At 38.0% G+C, this 20101-nt stretch overlaps 1 protein-coding gene and 1 non-coding gene across 17 annotated transcripts in view; both read right to left on the bottom strand.

Moving 5' to 3' along the window:
- The window catches only part of MSR1 (macrophage scavenger receptor 1), an 85097-nt gene extending 66506 nt beyond the window's left edge, over positions 1-18591 (bottom strand). For 9 of the 16 annotated variants that reach the window (XR_015156323.1, XM_086380696.1, XM_086380700.1 and 6 more), the window contains exon 1: positions 8517-8577. The gene's annotated coding sequence lies outside the window, so the exon portion shown is untranslated. Of the gene's footprint in view, positions 1-181; positions 8578-17168; positions 17364-18336 lie in introns of those variants that run through there. The other 7 variants (XM_086380697.1, XM_086380703.1, XM_086380708.1 and 4 more) reach the window with 5 other exon arrangements.
- A 759-nt stretch (positions 18592-19350) lies between these two features.
- On the bottom strand, positions 19351-19423 carry TRNAC-ACA (transfer RNA cysteine (anticodon ACA)). The gene has a single exon. It is a non-coding gene; the product is annotated as a tRNA-Cys (tRNA).
- Positions 19424-20101: the final 678 nt, after the last annotated feature.

Here is a 20101-nt window from a genome sequence, read left to right as displayed (position 1 = left end):
ACCCATTAATTTCATTTCAACATTAAAAGACAGACTTACATGCAACCCACTCACAAGTTTTTCCATGTACAAATGTACACTTGTGTCTGAAGTATGTGGGTTTTTTTTAGAGTGAGAGGTAACTTTGCTCTCTTTAGCTAAAAAAGGAAAAATTCCAAACTGGCAGAAAACAACTGTTTACCTAAAAAGTTAAAAAGAATTTCCCTTAGAACAAGTAGTAGCTGAAAATTTGAAACAAATATTTCCCGTGATCTTTTATCAGAGCTTTATCAGCCAAATTTTCTTCTGCCAAGGCATCTGTTTATCCCTTTAGAAACAGAAAACAAAATCCGGTCACAAGATAAGGAGCCACAGGACAAACTTAGTTTTTATTTTCCTTTCCTTTCCCTTCTTTCCCTTTTTTTAAAAAAGTTATTATATATTTTCCTATCAAGGCTTCCCTCACTGTATACATTGCCAGCACCTCAAATATGTGCTTGTACCTTTTAAAACACATTTGCAAAGAGCTGGTCACGACTGAGCATACACACACATATTTTATGACCCAATTTATATCTATGTCTCTTTAAGAGGCATCAGAATCATTTAAAAGGCTTACTTTAAAACAGATTGATGGTCCCTAACTGCAAAATTTCTGATATTTAGGGTAGGGATTAACAACTTGCAGGCTTCACTGGTGGCTCAGCGGTAAAAATCTGCCCGCCAAGGCAAGAGACGTGGGGTTCAATCCCCAATCAGGGAAGGTCCCCTGGAGAAGGAAATGGCAACCCACTCTAGTATTACTGCTTGGGAAATCCCATGGAAAGAGGAGCCTGGCAGGTTACAGTCCATGGGGTCGCAGAAGAGTTGGACATGACTTAGAGACTAAACAACAACCACAATCTGCAATTCAGACAAGTTTTCTAGTCATGCTGCTGCTGCCAGTCTGAAGACCACAACTTTAAGAACATTTGTCAAAAGAAGCTGTATAACTTTTTCTTGGAAACAGTTCAGTTCATTTGATTGATAAGTTTAGCATAAAGCCAACATCTTCTGATCATTGTTTATTTTCTCTAATGCTGAGTTATGGATTTAACACAGCTGAAGTTGCAACTGTGTACCCTGGCAACTTCAGGACACTGAACTCTTATCTCCTCCAGAAAATGGGCAATCATTCATATGCAAATGTTCATCCTGCTTTGGGAAGAGGTACTGAAAATAAGGATGTGGCAACTCCTGTCAATATATTAAAAAATATGTATCTCCAAGGAGTTATTTTATTTTGTAGTTTGTACATACATCATTCTGTAAATCGGTTTTAGTTTTTTGTAAGTCCAGTCGATCTAACCAAGGAGTGTATTCTTTAAATGCTTCAGTCACTGTGGAGGAAGCTGGCAGAGGGGGAAGTTAGAACGACATCCCCTTTTCTTAGGCAGAGGTGAAACTAAATAAACAATTATCGGGGAACACTATTATAGGAAACCAAACTGATTAATTCAGACCCAGACTCTCCTGCCATTTCCCCCCATTTTAATTCACTCTATTATTTGATTTGGATGACAGTTTTTTACTTGCCATGGGAAACAAATCAAAAACATGACTTTCAAAAATGAGATGACAATGAAACAGCTAAATTCTTTTTAAAACTGCAGCCTGCTCCCAAGACAATGTCAGCCACTATTTGAGAGAACAGGAATATTTATTTTTTTAAGTCCAAATATTTAATATCCAAGATTAAGAAGATAAGTCTGTATTCCCATCAATAACAAACTGGAATCTGTTTGCTTTTTTTTTTAGGTGAAATTGAAATACCATTTTTTACCATTATTTTACTTACCAGTATAGACATTATTGATATCTTTAAGGCTGACCTTCCTGGTATCATGGTATCATGTAATGACTGAATGTATCTAAATTGTAATAATTTAAAATTGACAAGCATATAAAGCAAAACTATGTTGTTAAAAGTTTCCTGAAGAGACAGATTTTTATTATTTATTTTCTTTTTGACTAGTAAGAGTTTATAAATAAAAGGAATGGAAAACCTTTGAGTGTAATAAAATATCTTCAAATTAAAAAAAACAAACAAACTACAGTTCAAAGCATTGGGACTCTGGCAAAGCTTTTAACATTTGAACTCAGTTTATAAAGGATGGGCTCACAAAGTCTACTTTTTTTTTTTTTTTTTTTGCTGTATCCCATGGCATGCAGGATCTCAGCTCTCTGACTAGGGAACAAACCTACATTCCCTGCATTGGAAGCCCAGAGTCTTAACAACTCAACAGCCAAGTATACCTTTAGGTACCCCTGCTAATGCACCTAGAAATATATTCCTGTCAGTCTGCTCACAGGTCCCTTCTCAATGTGTTTGACTCTGGTTCTGGTCCCAATAGCTGAGATATTATGACTCCATTTTCACTTACATACAAAGGAAACATCCTTATATTACTCAGTCTTCTAGATGGGAATTTCTTTGTAAAAAATATTTTTGCAAAATTTTGAAAATTTTAAATCTGATAAATCTCACTAGACTGTGAGCTACAGAAGAGGTGGGACCATGTCTAGTTTTGTTCAATATTACATTGCCAGAGCTTCAAGCAATCTGGAGTATAGACTATGCTTGATATATACTTGTTGAATATTTGGGCATTACTACAGAGACTAAGTTCAGTTTTGTTTTTCTTTAGGCCTTTACACTTCGATCTATCTTTTATGGGCTTTAGATGATAATATACATCTTTTAGATTACTGGATTTCAAACTATGGTTTCTTTGGGTAGATTTTAAATCTTTGAAAAAGAAAACCCTCCAATAAATGCCTACAAGTGGGTTAGACTGAATGACCACATGGGGACAACAGAGGTACAGAGAGCTGAAAGTGAGATGAACACTAAAGTCTGTTGAGTGGAGAATATGGCACTTTTCTTCTTCCAGGGTTTCTGATGTTGGCATGCCACTCATTTATATCATCTGTTTGTTATTACAATCCTGGGCTACCTTAATAGCTCCCAATAGGTCTCTCCGGCTTCCCTGATAGCTCAGTTGGTAAAGAATCCTACCTGCAATACAGGAGACTCTAGTTCAATTCCTAGGTTGGGAAGATCCAGTATTCTTGGGCTTCCCTGGTGGCTCAACTGGTAAAGAATCTGCCTATAATGTGGGAAACCTGGGTTTGATGCCTGGGTGGGAAGATTCCCTGGAGAAGGGAAAGGCTACCCATTCCAGTATCCTGGCTTGGAGAATTCCATGGACTGTATAGTCCATGGGGTCGCAAAGAGTCAGACATGACTGAGTGACTTTCACTTTCACTTTTTCATAGGTCTCTCAGCTTCATGTTAATCTTTCCATTCTACTTTCCATACAGCTTCTAGAATGGTCCTCTTCAAAAGTAAGTCAGATTGACATCATGACCAAGTGGCTTTTATCCCAGGGATGCAAGGACTCTTCAATATTTGCAAATCAATCAATGTGATACACCACATTAACAAATTGAAAAATAAAAACCATATGATTATCTCAACAGAGGCAGAGAAAGCCTTTGACAAAATTCAACATCCATTTATGATAAAAAAAAAAACCCTCAAGAAAGCAGGCATGGAAGGAACATACCTCAACATAATAAAAGCCATATATGATAAACTCACAGCAAACATCCTTAATGGTGGAAAATTGAAAGCATTCCCCCTAAAGTCAGGAAAAAGACAAGGGTGCCCACTCTTACCATTACTATTCAACATAGTTTTGGAGGAGAAAAAGAAATAAAAGGAATCCAGATTGTAAAAGAAGAAGTAAAACTCTCATTGTCTGCAGATGACATGATCCTCTACATAGAAAACCCTAAAGACTCCACCAGAAAATTACTAGAGCTAATCAATGAATATAGTAAAGTTGCAGGATATAAAATTAACACACAGAAATCCCTTGCAATCCTATACACTAACAATGAGAAAACAGAAAGATAAATTAAGGAAATGATTCCATCCACCATTGCAATGAAAAGAATAAAATACTTAGGAATAAATCTACCTAAAGAAACAAAAGAAAACTATAGAAAACTATAAAACACTGATGAAAGAAATCAAAGATGACACAAATATAGATGGAGAAATATACCATGTTCATGGATCAGAAGAATCAATATAGTGAAAATGAGTATACTACCCAAAGCAATCTATAGATTCAATGCAATCCCTATCAAGCTACCAACAGTATTTTTCAGAGAACTAGAACAAATAATTTTACAATTTGTACAGAAATACAATAAAAAAAAAAAAACCTCAAATAGCCAAAGTAATCTTGAGAATGAAGAATGGAACTGGAGGAATCAACCTGACTTCAGACTATACTACAAAGGTACAGTCATCAAGACAGTATGGTCCTGGCACAAAGACAGAAATATAGATCAATGGAACAAAATAGAAAGCCCAGAGATAAATCCATGCACCCATGGACACCTTATCTCTGATAAAGGAGGCAAGAATATACAATGGAGAAAAGACAATCTCTTTAACAAGTGGTACTGGGAAAACTGGTCAACCACTTGTAAAAGAATGAAACTAGAACACTTTCTAACACCATACACAAAAATAAACTCAAAATGGATTAAAGATCTAAACGTAAGACCAGAAACTATAAAACTCCTAGGGGAAAACATAAGTAAAACACTCTCTGACATAAATCACAGCAGGATCCTCTATGACCCACCTCCCAGAGTAATGGAAATAAAAGCAAAAATAAACAAATGGGACCTAATTAAACTTAAAAGTTTTTGCACAGTGAAGGAAACTACAAGCAAAGTGAAAATACAGCCTTCAGCATGGGAGAAAATAATAGCAAACAAAGCAACTGACAAAGAATTAATCTCAAAAATATACAAGCAGCTCATGCAGCTCAATTCCAGAAAAATAAACAAACTAATCAAAAAATGGGCCAAAGAACTAAACAGACATTTCTCCAAAGAAAACATACAGATGCTAACAAACACATGAAAAGACACTCAACATCTCTCATTATCAGAAAAATGCACATGAAAACCACAATGAGGTATCATCTCATGCCAGTCAGAATGGCTGCTATCAAACAGTCTACAAACAATAAATGCTGGAGAGGGTATAGAGAAAAGGGAACCCTCTTACACTGTTGGTGGGAATGGAAACTAGTTCAGCCACTATGGAGAACAGTGTGGAGATTCCTTAAAAAACTGGAAATAGAACTGCCATATGACCCAGCAATCCCACTGCTGGGCATACACACTGAGGATACCAGAATTTAAAGAGACATGTGTATCCCAATGTTCATTCCAGCACTGTTTACAATAACTAGGACATGGAAGCAACCTAGATGTCCATTGGCAGACGAATGGATAAGAAAGCTGTGGTACATATACACAATGGAATATTACTCAGCCATTAAAAAGAATGCATTTGAATCAGTTCTAATGAAGTGGATGAAACTGGAGCCTATTATACAGAGTGAAGTAAGTCAGAAAGAAAAACACCAATACAGTATATTAATGCATATATATGGAATTTAGAAAGATGGTAATCATGACCCTATATACAAGATAGCAAAAGAGAACCAGATGTAAAGAACAGACTTTCAGACTCTGTGGTAGAAGGTGAGGGTGGGATGATTTGAGAGAATAGCATTGAAACATGTATATTACCATATGTGAAATAGATCGACAGTCCAGGTTCAATGCATGAGGCAGGGCGCTTAGAGCTGGTGCACTGGGGTGACCCTGAGGGATGGGATGGGGAGGGAGGTGGGAGGGGAGTTCAGGATGGGGAACACATGTACACCCATGCCTGATTCCTATGAATGTATGGCAAAAACCACTACAATATTGTAAAGTATTTAGCCTCTAATTAAAATAAATAATTTTTTTAAGTAAGTCAGGCTGTATCACTCTGCTCAAATACTATAAATACCTTCCCATCTCACTCACTCAGACAGACTTTTCTCCAGCATCAGATCTGAAATGGCAACCTACCTCTTTCACTTCCTCTTCTCCTTCTTGCCTTGATCTGCCCCCCAGCCCCAACTTATCACCATCCAACATGAAATGCATTTCCCTTATTTATCTTGTCTATTATTTGTCTCTTCTTACACAAGTTAGAGTCATGATTCAGGGTTTTTTATCTCTTTGGTTCAATGAATAGAGTTCTTGTCACTTAGTAGGTGTTCATCATGTACATAAGAACATTAGGAGAAATTCCACAAATAAATGAAAGACAAAATAGTTTGCAAGATGACTGGATTTTATACCTGGAGTAATGCTTCAAGGAAAGTTTGCATTAGTGAAATGCAGAAATGTAAAAACCTGTACTGCTATCTATTGGAAAATGAAAGGTTTTTCTTTGAATCCTGTGTCAACAGGAAACTGAAACAAAAAATCTCACCCCCGAGGTTCCCACTTTTGCCTCCGAGGGATTTGTTAGACTTACTGGTTTCCTTCAGTTCCTTACTCTATCAGTGCTGTTTGTTTAGGAATGTTGGAAAACATACACTGAGGCTTTGTTAGAAGCCAGCGGACAATTCACACAAATGAGCCTTAAACTGCTTTTTCCAAAGTTAAAAGAAAAAGTAACCTCACATAATGTTACAGCTTCCTATCAAATGTCAATGCACTGACAAAGAACTGCGAAATCTTCTGAGTGTATGTAATCTATTAAAATCACGTTCTCATGAGAAGTGAAACGGCTCTCTGCAGTATCAGCTCTTCATGAAGAGGGTGAAAAGTTTATAGAAGCTACAACAGGAAAACCTTAATGAAAGAAATTCAGTATTATTCTGTTTGGAAACATACTTTTCTTTATTCCTGTTTTTATTATAAAAATGTAACACTATTGAAGACAAGTTGGGACAAAATTTCTATCATTTCATCACCCCAATAAAGAAAAAAATTGAGTGTATCCACATTACAAATTGATACTATAATGTACATTATCATCTGGTTTTATGTATTTCCCTTAAATTCATATCAGTATCTCTATACTTGAAACTATTTTTCCAAGTTTAAAATGATGGGCCACATAATAATTCATTGACTATATGTACCTTATTTATGCAGCCATTTTCTTATAATTCTTCAAAATAAGATATGTTCCCTGTTCTTTGAAGGGCAATGTTTTACTGATACAGATGCTGCTGCTGGAAATATTTGCATAACTTAGGTTTCTTCTTTTTAGCCTAAATGTTTCTTTAGGCTAATTCATTATATGATGAACTATCAGATAACAGGAATACTATCTCAAACTTCTTAGTATCCACTGTCTGACTTCTCTTTAAAAAGATTGTACACATTTACAGAGAGTCACTTATGTTTTAAACCAAATTCACCACTGTTCAGTAACAATGTTTATTTTAGAATCACTTAGATTTTAGTGAGAGCTAAATGATATCTCAGATATATATCTATATACACACAGACATATATGGTTATAATAAGAATTTAAAAATTATTATGAGGATTAAAAATAATTTTTATAAATTGTCTGCTACATAGACAACCACAGATAAATGAATCACCATTATTTTAAACCATCTTTTTTTTTTTTATATGAAGTTTTCTTATTTCATCCTCACAACAGCACCATGAGGTATGTTCTCAATTTTACAAGCTGGGAAACCAAGGCCTAAAACATTTAAGTATCCAGTTAATGTTAGACAACTAGTGAACGGGGAAGTTGGGACCTGAAGGTAGGCAGTGTACGACCAGAAAAACAGCTCCTAATTCCCGTATAAAACATTTATAATCTCAGTTTTATGACTTTTCTATCACTATTTTCACATGGCTAATGAGAATGCTAATTGCATTTTATGCTGTGTAACTCTTAACCATTCTTCGAGATGAATGTAAATTCTAACAGCTCCACGAAGATTCTTCTTTCTCCTCTTGAAGTACTTTTGGCCTCTCCTGTATTCTCATAGTAGTTACATATAGCACTTGCACACCACTTTTATGGTGCTCAAATTGTATTATGCCAATTTGCCTTAGATCTTGATTTTCCTGAAGACAGAGACTTTTATTTTTTATATCCCTTCCTTACATCTAGAAAGTTCACACAGTAGATGCCCAACCAATATTTGTTATATGAGCAACAGAGGTAATAAAAGTATTAGATTGAAGTCAAAAGTATTATGTAAAAACTAAGATTAGACTAAAATATATTTAATCACACTGAGTAAAGCCAATAATTTGCAACAAAACATGCACATTTATATGCCCAAAATTTCTTGCTAGTTCAACTTACAAAATATATATTATATATATATATATATTTCATATATATTTGTGCACATATATACATTTTTTCACCCACAGAAAACCTAGCAGAAATCTCTATTTATCATTGAAACAATCAAAACAAGTTATTAGTGATAGGATAAAAAACTGTACCAAAAATTACTGATCACATATGTGAACAGCTCTCTCATACCACACACACACACACACATGTAGACACACAAAAATACGGAGTAGACCCATATATTCAACAGAAGCAATTTGGGAGAAAACACAAGTAAAACTTTTACCATATGTCCTAAAGACGGCAGCACCGATTTATCTACTTCCCTCTTGTAACAATTGAAACCTAAAACCTTTATCACATAATATTTCAGCACAGCACACGAAGAAAGGAAATGACACATTTGTATGTTGAAAATCTTTCTTAACAGCGTATTTCAATAGTACTCTTCTCAGTGCACAAGTTTGCAGAATCTAAATTTGTCAGATAACTCATTCCTCTTTCCATCTAGGACATTACAGAAGAAAAAGAGAAGTCAAATGAAAAACAATTGGGGTTATTGTAACAGCGTGCATAACATATGGAAGATTAATCTTTTCCTTTTTGTAAGATAGGTCTGCTTTCTATAATATTCTCATTCCTATTAATCTTCCATTAATCTCAATATCTTCCACTAATACTCATGATCTTTCATACTGTATAACCTTGAGGGAAGACTCTATGTCTAAGTGATTTGTTTTTCTCAATCCTTTTCCCTAGATCCCTTATCTCTAGCTTCAAACACAAAGCAGAGTAGGAAAGGATACCCACCAAGTAAAAGCAGCAATCCCTTACTGCTCACTTCAGCTCTGTCTATAGTGATGTTAGCAATTTCTGTAGATCCCTTTGAGCATCTAAAAAGTTATTTATTTCCTGAGAAGTATAATAGAAGAAAGGGGTCTCGGGCATGGGATCAGAACAAAGGAATGACTTTCATCTTCCATACCTGTCAGAGTTTTACATATTTTTTAATCTCATTTATTTAATCACATTCCAGTTCCAATAAGACATGTAAAAAAATATACTAATGAGCTAATTTTTAGATTCGAATCTTTTGGGGAAAAGTGTTTAGTTTATATTTCATGGGCACTTCATGGTGCTCAAAGAGGGAGGGATCCTACTTTCTATCAAGAGATGGTCCAAATGTCCTTGCCATGCCCACTGGCACCACAGAACACTAACCCCTAGTAGAGAGAACCCAGGAATAGTGCACAGTGCTTGAAAAAAGAAAGCAGAAAAGAAAGTAGCAGTGTAACAGCAATAGTAACAGGCAATGAAGCTGGAAGCACAAATGCTGGCCAGGCAGCTTGAGCCAAGAATAGGATCCCAGACGTCAACCCAGGCTAGACCAACATGAAGGCTACTCTGTGACCACACTTGGTCACCAGATTCTAGGAGAAGACCTGGATACTAACATCAGAACTCACTGTATTTTCTTTTTATCTGCTTCTACATGTTTTTGTTGTCCAGTCGTTAAGTCATGTCCAACTCTTTGCAATCCCATGGACTGAAGCAAACCAGGCTGTTCTTTCCTCTACTATCTCCTGGAGTTTGCTCAAATTCATGCCCATTAAGTCAGTGATGCTATCTAACCATCTCATCCTCTGCCACCCCCTTCTCCTTTTGTCTTCAATCTTTCCCAGCATCAGGGTATTTTCCAAACTCATTGGAAAATATTGGAGTTTCAGTCAAAGTATTGGAGTTTCAGCTTCAGCATTAGTTCTTCCAATCAGGAAGAACTGAATATTCCAATCAGGAAGAACGAATATTCAGGGTTGATTTCCTTTAGGAAGGACTGGTTGGATCTCCTTGCTGTCCAATGACTCTCAAGAGTCTGCTCCAGCACCACAGTTTGAAAGCATCAATTCTTTGGTGCTCAGCTTTCTTTATGGTCCAACTCTCATGTTTGTACAGGACTACTGGAAAAACCATAGCTTTCACTATACAAACCTTTGTTGGCAAACTGATGTCTCTGGTTTTTAGTATGTTGTTTCAGTTTGCCATAGCTTTCCTTCCAAGGAGCAAGCATCTTTTAATTTCACGGTTTCAGTCACTGTCCACAGTGATTTTGGAGCCCAAGAAAATAAAAGCTGTCATGTTTCCACCTTTTCCTTTTCTATCTTCCATGAAGTAGTAGGACCGGATGTCGTGATCTTAGTTTTTTGAATGCTGAGTTTCAAGTCAGCCTTTTCACTCTCTCCTTTCGTCCTCATCAAGAGGCTCTTTAGTTCCTCTTCACTTTCTGCCATAAGGGTGGTATTATCTGCGTATCTGAAGTTGTTGATATTTCTCCCAGAAATCTTGATTCCAGCATGTGATTCATCTAGCTTGGCATTTCACATGATGTAAACAGAATATGTTAAATATGCATGGTGACAACATGCAGCCTTGACATACTCCTTTCCCAATTTTGAACAAGTCTGTTGTTCCATATCCAGTTCTAACTGTTGCTTTCTTGCCCTGCATACAGGTTTCTTAGGAGACAGGTAAGGTAGTCTGGTATTTCCATCTCTAAGAATTTTAAGATCACAATTTGTTCTGATCCACACAGCCAAAGGTTTAGTGCAGTAAATGAAGCAGAAGTAGATGTTTTTCTAGAATTCTCTTGCTTTCTCTATAATCTCTCTATAAATTTCAGATGCTGGCAATTTGATCTCTGGTTCTTTGTCTTTTACTAAATGCAGCTTGTACATCTGGAAGTTCTCAGTTCACAAACTGCTGAAGCCTAGCTTGAAGGATTCTGACCATAACTTTGCTAGCATGTGAAATGAGCACAATTGCAGTGTAGTTTGTACATTCTTTGACATTGCCCTTCTTTGGGATTAGAATGAGAACTGATCTTTTCCAGTCCTGTGGCCACTGCTGAGTTTCCAAAGTTGCTGGCATATTGAGAGCAGTACTCTAACAGCATCATCTTTGAGGATTTGAAATAGCTCAGCTGGAATTCTATCACTCTCACCAGCTTTGTTCATAGTAATGCTTCCTAAGGTCCACTTGACTTTACACTTCAGGATGTCTGGCTCTGGTTAGTGACAACACCATTGTGGTTATCCAGGTCATTAAGACTTTTTGCTTATTTCTTCTGTGTATTCTTGCTACCTATTCTTAATCTCTTCTTTTTCTGTTAGGTCCTTACTGTTTCTCTCCTTCATCATGTCCTTCTTTGCATGAAATATGCCCTTGGTATCTCCAATTTTTTTTAAAGAGCTCTCAAGTCTTTCTCATTCTATTGTTTTCCTCTATTTCTTTGCATTGTTCATTTAAGAAGGCCTACTTATCTCTCCTTGCTATTTTTCTGGAACTCGGCATTCAGTTGGGTTTATTTTTCTCTTTCTCTCTTGCTTTTCACTTCTCTTTCCTCAGCTATTTATAAAGCTTTCTCAGACAACAGCTTTGTCTTCTTGCGTTTCTTTTCCCTGGGATGGTTTTGGTCACTGCCTCCTACACAATATTACAAACTTCTGTTCAGGCACTCTGTCTACCAGGTCTAATTCTTAAAGCTATTCATCACCTTCACTGTATAATCATAGGGGATTTGATTTAGGTCATACCTGAATAGCCTAGTGGTTTTCCCCACTTTCTTCAAGTCTGAATTTTGCAATAAGGAGCTGATTATCTGAGCCACAGTTAGTTTCAGGTCTTGTTTCTGCTTACTGTATAGAGCTTATCCATAATTGGCTGCAAAGAACATAATAAATCTAATTTTGGTATTGACCATTTGGTGATGCCCATATATGGAGTCATTTCTTGTGTCATTGGAAAAGGCTGTTTGCTATGACCAGTGTGTTCTCTTGACAAAACTCTGTTAGCCTTTGCCCTGTTTCATTTTGTATTCAAAGGCCAAATTTGCCTGTTATTCTAGGTATCTCTTGACTTCCTGCTTTTGCATTCTAATCTCTATGAGAAAAAGAACATTTTTTCTTGGTGTTAGTTCTAGAAGGTCTTGTAGATCTTCAAAGAACCAGTCAACTTCAGTTTCTTTGGTATTAGTGGTTGGGGCATTGACTTGGATTACGGTATGTTGAATGGTTTGCCTTGGAAATGAACCAAGATCATTTTGTCATTTTTGAGATTGCACCCAAGTACTGCATTTTGGACTCTCTTGTAGACTATGAGGACTACTCCAGTTCTTCTAAGGAATTCTTGTCCACAGTAGTAGATATAATGGTCATCTGAGTTAAATTAATCCATTCCATCCATTTTAGTTCACTGATTCCTACGATGCCAATGCTCAATATTGACATCTCCTGCTTGACCACATCAAATTTACCTTGATTCAAGGACCTAACACTCCAGGTTCTTATACAATACTGTTCTTGACAGCATGGGATTTTACTTTCACCACTAGAAACATTCACAATTGAGTGTCATTTCTCCTTTGGCCAAGCTGCTTCATTCTATCTGAAGCTATCAATAATTGCCCTCCACTCTTACCCAGCAGCATATTGGACACCTTCTAACCGGGGTGCTTCATCTTCTGTAGTCATATCTTTGTGTCTTTTCACACTGTTCATCCATTGGGTTCTCTAAGGAATACTGGAGTGGGTTGCCATGTCCTCCTTCTGTGGACCATGTTTTGTTAGGACTCTTCACCAGGACCCATCATCTTAAGTAGCCCTGTGTCAGTTCAGTCACTTAGTCATGTCCAACTCTTTGAGACCCCATTGACTGCATGACGCCAGGCTTCCTTGTCCATCACCAACTCCAGGAGCTTACTCAAACTCATGTTCATCAAGTCGGTGATGCCATCCAACTATCTCATCTCTTCTCATCCTGTTCTCCTCCTGCCCTCAATCTTTCCCAGCATCTGGGTCTTTTCCAATGAGTCCGTTCTTCACATCAGGTGGCCAAAGTATTGGAGCTTTAGCTTCAGCATCAGTCCTTCCAATGAATATTCAGGACTGACTTCCTTTAGGATCAACTGATTTGATCTCCTTGCAATCAAAGGGACTCTCAAGAGTCTTCTCCAACACCACAGTCTAAAACCATCAATTCTTTGGTGTTCAGGTTTCTTTATGGTCCAACTCTCACATCCATACATGACTACTGGAAAAACCATAGCTTTGACTAGATGGACCTTTGTTGGCAAAGTAATGTCTCTGCTTTTTAATATGCTGTCTAGGTTGGTCATAGCTTTTCTTCAAGGAGCAAACATCTTTTAATTTCATGGCTGAAGTCACCATCCACAGTGATTTTGGAGCCCAAGAAAATAAATTCTGTCACTGTTCCCTTTATTTCTCCATCTATTTGCCATGAAGTGATAGGACCAGATGCCATGAACTTTGTTTTTTGAATGTTGAGTTTTAAGCCAAATTTTTCACTCTCCTCTTTCATTTTCATCAAGAGGCTCATTAGTTCCTCTTCACTTTCTGCCAAAAGGGTGGTGTCATCTGCATATCTGAGGTATTGATAATTTTTCTTGATTCCAGCTTGTGTTTCATCCAATCCAGCATTTCGCATGATGTATTCTACATTTAAGTTAAATAAACAAGGTGACAATGTACAGCCTTGATGTACTTCTTTCCCAATTTTGAACTAGTCCATTGTTCCATGTCTGGTTCTGACTGTTGCTTCTTGACCTGCATACAGATTTCTCAGGAGGTAGGTAAGATGGTCTGCTATTTCCATCTCTTCAAGAATTTTCCACACAGAATTCTTCTAGAATTTTCCACCCTGTTGTGAGCCACACAGTCAAAGGTTTTAGCACAGTCAATAATGCCGATGTTCCTCTGGAATTTTCATGCTTTTTCTATGATCCAGTGGATGTTGGCAATTTGATATCTGGTTCCTCTGTCTTTCCTAAATCCAGCTTGAACACCTGGAAGTTCTCAGTTCACGTACTGCTGAAGCCTAACTTGGAGAATTTTGAGCATTATTTTGCTAGCTTGTGAGATGAGTGCCAGAGTGTGAGATGACCCCTACGCAAGGGGTCGGGACAGAGTGTCTCTGAGGGGTGAAGGGCAATCTTGTCAGCCTATCCCTACTTGAAACAAACAAACCCTGTCCACATCAGGACCAAGGAGAAAGGAGAAGTGGCCCCATAAGAGACAAAGCCAGACTTGCCTTGAGTGTCTAGCCCTGTGTGACATGGCTCATAGATTCACCGAGTAAGCCCCTTAGCCACAAGGCTGTGACCCACGAAGGGACTGCTGCTATATACATCTTATTATAGACTATGGTCCTTTTGAGGTCTTTAAAAAAAAGTCTAGAGTTTAAGAATTCCTTAGTCTATTGCTAAATTTGGATACCCCTGTCAGTACTATGTGATCAGAGAAGTCAGACTCAGTAAAAAACAATCTAAGACACCAACTTTCTAAAATTCTTCCTAATAAGATTCATTTATTTTAAAGTGGGCTATATTTCTAGGATGTCTCTATTAATATTGTTTGGTATACATCTCTACTTTAGCAATAGTAACCACTTTTCTATTTGATATTTCCACATTCTTCAGTCAATCTAGTCATTCATTTAAAACAAAAAAATCTCTGCAAGTGTGTACAGGGTATCACATAATATATTATATTCCATGATATTATCTATTAGGGCTTAATATATGTAAGATGGCATCCATGGGGTCACTAAGAATCGGATACGACTGAGCGATTTTACTTTCACTTTTCACTTTCATGCATTGGAGAAGGAAATGGCAACCCTCTCCAGTGTTCTTGCCTGGAGAATCCCCAGGATGGGGGAGCCTGGTGGGCTGCCGTCTGTGGGGTCACAGTGTCAGACACGACTGAAGTGACTTAGCAGTATATGTAAGATACCTTATCAGGGAACATGGAGAAAATGTTTAGGTCAAACTAATGGTTCACTGAAAGAAAAGAGGGGAGGGAATGGATCTTTACATCCACTGAGTCATTTGAATTCACAGCAACCTTGTCAGGTCATTTTCCTGGTTAAGACACTGAAGCTTAGACATTGAGTAAACTTGTCAAGATCATAGAGATATAAGTCATCAGAGCTGGTAGTCACACCCAATTAACCTGATTTCAAAACTCAGCAAAAATATACATTTGTCTCAGTCTGAGATCAGTGTATGCATTATCAGTCACCTTCATGACAAATGTTATTTTGAAAACAAACTACAAACACGGACAAAGTCCAGATCATCAGAATAGCTGCCTTCTCATCAGTTACTGCCATGCGATTCTTTGACTTCATTTTTGTTGCTTATGGAATATATGTCTAGCACAAAGACTATTATAACATTATGCCTAATGTTCAAATAAAGTTTCAAAATTAAATAAATGGGTTGAAAAAACTTACTTGAGTCCCATAGAGTTCTTTGTGTTAGAGGAATGCAAGCTGAATTCAAAGGAAGACATACTTTATGTTCATAAAGTGATACATTTGAATGTAACAGGTCATTAGTTATAAGGTACACGATACCATATATTTATGTGATAAATTTGCACAAAGATAACATTTTTCCTAATCTTGACTCAAAATAATAATTAGATAGTAATGTTTACTATCTACTTATTCTTTTAATAATTAAAAGTTTTAATAACATTACATTGGACACATCTCTCCATGTGAATATAATGTCTTAAATAATTATCAAAAGAACCTCATCAAAATCAATATTGAAAAATTACATGCTAATAGAGTTTTTGTTTGATGATCATCAATAGGAAAAAGGAAGACTTTTTATGGTAACTATCATTTTATATAACTCTATACTGAACAGAACTTTTCTGCAGAAGTATTATTGAAGTTAAAATACATAAACAGACAAGTACAGCATCAGAACCAACTCTATCTTCCTTCTGTGAAGCCTATCAAAACTGTTCTGGTTCAATCACATGATCCTAAAGTGATACAGCTGATTAAAGTTTTAGTATTTTTGTAGGGTTTAATGTAATTTACAAATGCATTATATCTATAAAATATATTTGTAACCAAAAATTGGTTAAGAACCATAGACTTATAGACCTATGGAATTTAGGTCTAAATTTATGTTTCTATGTTTTAACATATAATTATAATAAAATATCAACACTCAGTGAGATAAAGGGACTAAAATACTTATTTCCCTTGGAGACACAATGCACTTCTACCATACTGTTTTAAAAACCATACAGTTTTTAAAAGAAAGGGCAGATATCTAAAGAGCTCAGATGTCCCTACAATAAGAAAAAAATAACCTGAATAAACTGAAAATCAATGACATTTCCTGCAGACAGCAGAGCCTTGAGGTCTCAGGACAAACTTTAGAGAGGGAACCGAAAGAACTCACAGCTGGGTTTAGCTTCCCTGGAGCAGAAGCCGCTAGAATCAGAAACTGGCAAGAACCTGTAAATGGTAATTTGAACGAATGGCTGGAGAGCTGAGGGAGGGCCAATGTGAGAGTGAAACTCCTGGGGCTGCAGTCGTTGGGGGCTTTATGCTCAGGAACCCCACCAGGTTCTCACAGGGAAGAGCCAAGAAAAACCACCTGGTGCCTGTGGCAGAGGGAGGGGAAAGAAACCATTTTAGAATGCCCCCGAGCATTCTCCATAATAAAGGCTTCTTCTCCAGGGCAAAGGGCTTCCCTGGGGCTTCCAGTGGTCTGAAGAGCCCCTGGAGAAGGGAATGACAACAACGCAGTCCAGTATCCTTGCCTGGGAAATCCCAAGGACAGAGGAGCCTGGTGGGCTACAGTACACGGAGTCTCACAGAGTCGGACACAACTGAGCGACTAACACTGTCGCTTTTTTACTTTCACAGCTGACTGACCCTGAAAAGTTCTCTTTTTTCAGGGAAGTTTGTAGGGAAATCCCAAAACTAGAGGAGACAAAAAACAAGGACACTGGAAGAAATTTTAGCCTCTGACAGCTTAGCTCCAGCAAGTATTAAACACAGCCCAACTCCTAGCCAGGGAATCATAAAATTTCATACCCATATGCCCACTTACCTCAGTTCCTAAACCTGTCTTGACCAACTCCAGTTTTCAACAAAAGACATGCGACAAATCAACGAAGTGTGTGCCAGGCCCTAAAAGTCATGGATTCCTCGGATAGTTAGGGAGGTGGTAGATAGTGGGGGTGCGGAGGATAAAGTATGCACAAAATCCTAGTGACCAGTTACCCTCAAGCAATATTAGCAAATCACCCCTTCCTCATGACTCGTGTCTTATTAAGGAGACACAAAATGCCAGTTAAGAAAAAAATGAATGTGAGCTCATTTTTAAGTAATATTTTTAAAACATGAATGCCCTGAGTTTAGGGAAGTTTGGTTTCAAAACTAGAGTGACAGACTCATCTAGTTTAAATAAGCTTTAAAGTGGTAAAAATGTCAATTTATGTAAGCCTGAACAAACTTCATAAAGCAGGAATTCAGTTCCAGACCAGGTATCAAACCTAGACCCTAAGCAGTCATAACTACTGGACCACTAGGCAATTACCTCATTAAACAAATTCTTATCCAGAAATCTCCTGGAATCATTACGAGATGTCAGCCTAGGGGCTCAAAAGCAGAATGGACCCTTCTACCACAGCTAAGGGAACTGAGGTAAACTGAGTATCACTCACTTTATAGCAACTTCACATGTGCCGTAGTTTTTCCTACTCATGGCTAAGAAACAACAACAACAACAACAACAACAACAAAAACCTCTTTGAAAATGAGAGAATAAAAACTCTTCAAAAAATTTATCTAGGGTCACTTGGTCAGTGACAGAGTATGTTCTAGAACCTATATTCTATGATGTTCTTTCCACTTGGACCCTTAGCTTCCATGAACACACATAATTACTCATCTACACATCTCCGTTCTCTCCCATAACGTCTTCAGAAGCTACTGATAGTTTCCAAAAGGCATCAAAGCCAAGCTCTGTCTTTGCTGTTTGATCTCCCTGCATTCGATTTCAGAGAATAAAGAGCTCCCTCTTTTTGACTTCCAACTCTCTTGAAAGCACTACTCCTTAGCCAACTCTCACCAAGAATCACACGGGAAAGGTGATTCTGAGCAATGTAGTTCCTGGAACCTTCCGCGGGACACAGAAAAGACAGTAAAGAGTGTAGGGAGGCAAAAAACAATAGTGGATGTCTACATAATCTGACAACTCAGAAAGGAACACTTACCATCCAAAGAGGGAATGGAAACTGAATTGCTGAAAAGGGAGAAAGAACAGAGGGGGTGGAGAAAACAATGCATCCAAATGCCCGAAAAAAGACAGGAACACGAGAACATCAACGACCAGAGTGAGGCCAATGTGGCTACGGTAAAAATTTCAGATGTGGGAAGCAAGGTTTCAGCTAAAGCTGAGCTGTAGGTAGGAAGCCACGGATTGAGGAGTTTATCTTCAGAGCAGCAGAAAGACATGAGTCCTTTGGAAATGGGATGAATGAGACATATTTCAATTTTAAAAGTTGACTGTCATGTGGAGGTGGGGAAGTGTGGTTGACCACAAGTTGACTGGTTAGGAAATTATTACAGTGGTGTCAGGGAAAATTGATGAAACCATCTGACTTGGAGGGTGTCAGTGGTAAAGGGGAGAAGTAGGGAGATATTAAAAGGCGAATTTAGTGGGCGTTGATGATGGATTTGATGGTGAGAGTTGGTGAGCTTAAAATTTTCTTATTTACTACTCCAGATTCACTCTCCACTTTCTCTGCTGCTGCTGCTGCTAAGTCGCTTCAGTCGTGTCCGACTCTGTGAGACCCCATAAACGGTAGCCCACCAGGCTTCCCCGTCCCTGGGATTCTCCAGGCAAGAACACTGGAGTGGGTTGCCATTTCCTTCTCCAATGCATGAAAGTGAGAAGTGAAAGTGAAGTTTCTCAGTCGTGTCCGACTCTTAGCGACCGCATGGACTACAGCCTACCAGGCTCCTCCGTCCATGGGATTTTCCAGGCAAGAGTACTGGAGTGGGGTGCCATTGCCTTTTCCGCCACTTTCTCTACCCTTCTACTTTTTGGACTGAGAGTTATGGAACACATAACTCTCTTGATCTCTGGCTTCTGATGTGAAGTGAAGTTGCTCAGTCATGTCTGACTCTTTGCGACCCCATGGACTGTAGCCCACCATGCTCCTCCATCCATGGGATTTTCCAGGCAAAAGTACTGGAGTGGGTTGCTTTTTCCTTCTCCAGAGCATCTTCCTGACCCAGGGATCGAACCTGGGTCTTCTGCATTGTAGGCAGACACTTTACCACCTGAGCCACCAGGGAAGGCTCCTGATAAGGTGTGACAAATGGGTAGCCCAGCAGGATATTTGTGAAAGGAAAGAGTTAGTTCTTCATGCTAAATGTCTAGAAATGAAATAAATACTTATGACCTGGGAATGTTGAGTAGCCTCTTAAAGGGCTACTTGACCTATATAAGCAGAAAATGTCTGGGTCTGCTAGGCAATAACCTAACCCTCACTATTGTGGAGGTTTCAATGTCATACCCATTTCCAGAACAGTGATAGTAAAAAAACAAAAAAAAACCCAGAACCCTACTTTTTAAGAATAAACAAGGCCCGGTGATAAGACTATGGTCGGCAGAAAATCCTCTCCCCCAGAAAGCTATCCACATCCTAATTCCCAGAAGAATGTTATGTTTCAAGGCAAAGGAGAATTGAGTCTGCACATGGATTTAAGGTTGATCATCAGCTGACAAAATAAGGAGATTATTCTGGATTTATCTGAGTGGGTCCAAGGTAATAACCAGGATCCACAAAAGTAGAGGAGGGAGGCAGAAGAAGGTCAGAGGAAGTGATGATGGAAGAAAGGCCAAAGAGATACAGTTTCTGGTTTTGATGATGAAGGAAAAAAGGCCATAGGCTAAACTCTGTGAGTGTCCTCTAGAGGCTGTGAAAGGCAAGAACATAGATTTTTCCCTTAAACTGTTGAGAAAGTAAGGCA

Source organism: Bos grunniens, chromosome 27 (assembly GCF_055505025.1).
Source record: "Bos grunniens cultivar Pamir isolate PY7600 chromosome 27, Bosgru_T2T1.0, whole genome shotgun sequence".
Classification (NCBI taxonomy): Eukaryota; Metazoa; Chordata; class Mammalia; order Artiodactyla; family Bovidae; genus Bos; species Bos grunniens.
The sequence above is the reverse complement of the archived record's forward strand: the minus strand, read 5'-3'. Positions and strand labels throughout refer to the sequence as shown.